At 40.6% G+C, this 5,569-nt stretch overlaps 1 non-coding gene across 1 annotated transcript; it reads left to right on the forward strand.

The window, feature by feature from the left end:
• The first annotated feature begins 2,340 nt into the window (after nucleotides 1–2,340).
• LOC145090898 (small nucleolar RNA R71) lies at nucleotides 2,341–2,447 on the forward strand. The gene has a single exon (XR_013701821.1). It is a non-coding gene; the product is annotated as a small nucleolar RNA R71 (small nucleolar RNA).
• The last annotated feature ends 3,122 nt before the right edge of the window (nucleotides 2,448–5,569 follow it).

The raw sequence follows: 5,569 nt of genomic DNA on the forward strand, positions 1-5,569 counted from the left end.
ACGTTTCTTCATTTTCCTGCATCGGGAATGCACGCCTAATCTTTTTCGGTTTATACTTCGTCTTGTAAGCGTGTATCTTCTTCTTGTATGCCCATCTCAATTGTTCTCTCTTTTTCTGTGTAGCATCATCTTCAGTTGCATGAATTTCCCTTTTCCTCACCTTCTTCTTCTTTACCCCCATTCTCTTGCACCCTCTTTTGCACTCCTCCTTCTTTAAACTTCATTACTTCATAATTGGTCAAAACTCGAGCTCAAGGTTTGGTTATACGTGACTCTATGAATGGGTTATCAGCATCTTCTTTCCTAACCGCTGCATTCCCCACTTCTCCAAAACTTGCCTCCTCTTCAAGTGGAATGTTTTCATCTTCTTGCATTATTGTATCGAGGCACGCTACTTGAACGTGTTGAAAATCATCATATGCTTTAACTCTTCCGCCTTCTACTGCTTGATCTTCTAAAGAATTAGGAAAAATCTTCATGTCCAAATCAGGCAAGGGACTGGTAACAAGCAGATCAAGATCATCCAAGTTGTTGAGATTTTCGACTGGACTCGTTGAGTCCGACGAGTCAACTCGACGAGTCGGTGCGAATCCCTCACATCCCACTGTGTTTTCTGAATCGGTTCCTTTCAGCAGCTTCTCTATCTCCTCCAAGTCTTTGTCAACATCATCATTTCCTCCAGAAGATAGCAAAAACTTACTTGGATCTTCTTCTTGAAAGAGTACAAGTTCTTTTTGTAGTATTTCATCATCCAAATCAACGAAGGAAATGTCTTCTTTTCTTGCTTCTTCTTGCTTAATCTCTGGTAGAGCTTTAAACACTACTGACTCATCTCCTACCCTCAATGTTAGTGTGGACTCGCATACATCTATCAATGCGCATGCGGTATTCAAAAATGGTCTCCCCAAAATAATTTGGATTTCGGGGTCTTCTTCCATGTCAAGCACTACGAAGTCCAAAGGGAATACAAATTTGTCCACTTTAATGAGAAGATCTTCACAAACACCTCTTGGACGAATAATCGTCTTATCCGCTAAATGGATCTTCATATGAACCGACCTTAGCTCCGATAAATTTAGCTTCTTGAAGAAAGAAAAAGGCATTAAGTTAATACTTGCATGAATCGGCCAATGCTTGAGTGGCAAGTATATTTCCAAACTGTCAAGGAATCAAGATGCTTCCCGAATCGCCCTTCTTTTCTGGTAGTTCATTCAATACTAATTCCGCCACTTCTGCCATATCTTTCCTAGCAGCAAAAAGGCCCTTAAGCAAGTTTAAATATTTGGGTGTTTGAAGCATTGTTTCAACAAATTGAATGTTGACTTGAAGGGCTATAACATGTTCCATGAAAGCTCTGTATGCTTTAATCTTTTCATTAGGCATGGCATTGATTGGGAATGGCAAAGGAGGGTTATAAGGCTTTAAGGAAACAACAAATTTGTGATCAGGGCATGGACTCATTGAGTCCATTAGGGGGACTCAACGAGTCTGGTTAGGTTTAGCTGAACTCGACTCTTCTTTCTTTTCTGCATGCACCTTAGTTGAGACCTTCTTTGCAGGGGTCATAGGAGTGAAAATTTCTCCATAGCTAGAGGTTATAACATTCACATTCTCCATTCTCGGATTATTCTCGTTTTTACTTGGAGGTTCACCCGGTCTTCTCTCGTTCACTTGATGTACAAGTGGTCCTAGCTGTTTCTCAATGTTGAGAATAGATGCTTGTTGATTCCTAAGTATAGTTCAGGTCTCTTGTATTGCAGCATCATGATCATTGTGTCTTTTCTCAGACGTGGCTATAAATCTTATGAACATTTGTTCTGAGTCGACTCTCTTTTCCACCGCCGGTTCTTCCTTTTGATAGAAACCCCTCTCTTTTTCTTGTATTTCTCTTCCTTTGCCTTTTTATATTCTTCGTATGGGAGCCATTCTTTCTTGGGTTTCCGCCAATTCTCGTCGTATCTGTCGCTGCTTGAGTAGAACACTTACACCTTCTTGTTTCCATTTTCATCCAAGTCACAATCCTTCGTGAGATGAGGTCCTCTACAGTTTTCGCATCCAACTCGAATAGCATGGATTGTTTGATCCATTTTTGTCATCCTTCTATCTAAACTATTGAGCTTAGCCATCATCGCCGCCATACCATCATTGACCGAGTTCACTACCCCCCGACTTACTTCATTTCTTGGGTTGTGGTATTCTCTAGAATGTTTAGAGAATTCTTCAATTAATTCCTTGATTACCGGGGGTGCCTTCTTTGTGAGCGGGCCTTGTGAGTCGAACAATTACCTTGTGGTAACATTGACTCCATCATAGAAGATGGAGACTTCTTGTTGGCTATTAAGGTCATGGTGTGGGCAATTTCTGAGAAGACCTTTGTAGCTCTCCCACGCCTCATAAAGGGACTCTCCGGGTTGTTGCTCGAAGTTGGCAATGGCTTTCTTTAACTTGGCTATTTTAGAAGGCAGGCAAAAATGGTCTATGAACTCTTCTTTCATCTTAGCCCATGTGGTGACCGACCCAGGGGGAAGTGACTTGAGCCAATCCTTTGCAGCACCCTTGAATGTGACTGGAAGCATACGAAGTAGTTGAGTCTCGCGTGGCACAATTGGAACATTGAAGTAATTAGCTACATCATTGACTTCATCCAAGTGCTTGTAGGCATCTTCGTGGTCTTTTCCATAAAAGGGAATCTCCTTGAGTTGAGCGAGTATGGCCCTTTAGCTCGAAAGTAGCAGTAGCAGGAATTGCGGGTTGCACAAGTCTCGGGCCAGTATCGTCACACATCCTCTTCTTCCATTCCCCCATGGGGACTTCATCAATATTAGCCATAGTAATAGCTAAATCGTCCTCAAAATCGGATTCGTGCTCGTATGTAGGTTCTTCTTCTTCCTCCGTCTCGTACTCGGTGTCTTATTTAATCGGGTCTTCCATTGCTACAGAGGCGCTGGATGCTCATGATTAACTACTCTTCTTCTTGCTGAAAACGGACTTGAGGTTCTTTAGTGGCAAATTCTTTGAAGAAGCGGATTCTCCAACGGATTTTCCTTTGTTCCTCCTTAGTGCGGATTCCGGGTCTTCGAGAGGAGGGACCAGAGGTGTATCAGATCCTCGACTCATGAAACAACTTCAAATAAAACAATAAAAACGCGTAAAAAGAACAAAAATAAAATAAAAATTAAAACTGTGAACAGCGATGGACTCGCCGAGTTGTCACGAGTGCACTCGGCGAGTTCAAGGCAAAAACAGAAAATTTTCTACTTACTTATTAAAACGGATATTTATTAAAACCTATACTAACTACTAAATTACCTAAGAATTAACTTTGTGTAAGATAAATCCCACACAAAGGATCGATAAAAATAGAAATTAGTGCTAATTTAGAACCGTTCCCTGGCAACGGCGCCAAAAACTTGATGTGTGTGAACTCAACTAGTTTTAAATCTACTTTTATTTATAAAATAAACACACAAAGGCAGTGGACCTATCAATTGTGGTAAAGCTAAATAAGTAGGGTATCGAACACAGGGAACGGTAAATTAAAACTAAAGACTAATTTTATCTAAATTAAATAATAAATAGGGGTTTTCTCTAGTTTTACAAGACTAGAAACTTGCTAACTATCACTTAAACTAAAAACTAGAAAAAGTAAAGATTCAACTAAATTCAATGACGAAGGGAACTTCTGCTTAGTTCAACTCAATTGATCTTATGGTTGATATTATGGTAATAGTGCAATGGATTAATTCTTCTATTGGCTACCGATTCAAGTGATTAGCTTTGTGTTCGCTGCACTAATCCTTAGAGAACAAACTAACTCAAACAGTGATCAGTTGTCTAATTTAATTTAATTCACTAGATTATTTATTCGGGTTAATTTAGACTTGTAATAGCTAACTAATTTGGTCCTTTAGTTAACCTCTTGTTGATGGTCATCACACAAGCTCACACATGAATTTTCCTAATTTTCTATTAATTCTAGTTTCACGTTCGTTATTCCTAAACATATGATAAAGTGGTCACATTAACATATGAGGTTGACAATTAAAAGATGTTCATACTATTTAATTATCTTCCTATCCACAGAAAAATAGTTATCATTCACACACAAGGTTCTTTAACAAGCTAAATCAACAAAATCACCAATATTGAATTAATCCTACCATAAATCAAACCATAGTTTCAATATTGTATCCTCAAACAGAAGTTTAAGAGTTTTAGCTCATGATTGAGGTAATTAACAACAATAAAACGAATTTTAATTGTCTAACCATGATTGAAAACAATAGATTAAGTAGAATGATGAGAATTTGCCTCAAATCTCCTTCGGAATTGAATTCTAGGTTGTATCTTCGTTCTTCAGATCTCTCCTGGATCTGATTCGCAACTTGCTTCTCCCCAAGGGTTCCAGAATACCTTGTGTCGATCTAGACAACTGTTTTTATAGATTCGAACCGACTCGCCGAGTCCAAGACCGACTCGTCGAGTCCATCCCTTAATTCCCGTAAACGGTAAGTCACGGAGTCTTTATCCTCTCGAATCTTCGATGCTACTTGCCGAGTAGTCGACCCTACTCGCCGAGTCCCTTGTATTTTTAGCCTTTTTCTTCTTTGTTCAACTCCCGAGCTCCCAACCGCTTCTCTTGCTTCCTTTTGCTTCCGAGCTTCGCTTTTGGACTGAAAACACAATTCAAACACTTTTAAGTATCTTTTGTCCATGATATGCAATAAATTAGCTAATAAATGATAAAAATCTATACTTATTATGAGGCTAAATATTCAAATATCAGTTCGTTATGTATATGCTATTATTAGGGTGTTGTGGTGATACTTGATACGAATATGGGTAGGTGTGGAAGGTAGTATGGGCCCGTACTACTGAAAGCACGGGACCCATACATGTATCAAGGAAGTCACGACCCCTAGGTTTTGTTGGGAGCTAGTCCTCAGGGTTATTATGTGGAATGCCTAATATCTTGTGGCGTATTTTTCAGTATGGCGATTACGAGACGTCTTGGGGCAGGATCCGATTCGGGATCGGGATCAGGAGAGGGTGATCAGGATGGATCAGTACCACCCGAGGTTATTGGTCAGATGAGTACGGATGAGTTGGATGCCAGGATTCGTGAGATCCTGCATGATGAGGTTGCTGCTATGTTCCTGGCTGAGTTTTTGGAGATGTTTGGGTCGATCTAGACCGCCATGGTTGAGTACTTGGATGAGCACTATGCAGCTCTCACAGAGGCGGCTGCCGCGGCAGCTACATCGGCTATAATACTGGCAGGGGGAGGAGCCAGTCAAGGTTTTCGGTATCGGGACTTTGATAATACGAATCCCCCTACTTTCGATGGAGTTCAGGATCTAATTGTTGCTATGAGATGGTTGTCATACATAGAGGGCTGTTTCTTCACGTGTTCATGCCCTACAGATCAGAGGGTGAGATGTGCTCTGAACCTTTTGAGGCTCGGGGCGAAGGATTGGTGGAGGTTGACTACGGCATCTTATTTGGATGCGTAGCGGGCTGCGGTTACTTGGGATCAGTTCCGGGAGATGTTCAACACTTATGTTCCACA

Source organism: Lactuca serriola, chromosome 2, assembly GCF_051521515.1.
Source record: "Lactuca serriola cultivar US96UC23 chromosome 2, Lser_US96UC23_V15, whole genome shotgun sequence".
Lineage (NCBI taxonomy): Eukaryota > Viridiplantae > Streptophyta > Magnoliopsida > Asterales > Asteraceae > Lactuca > Lactuca serriola.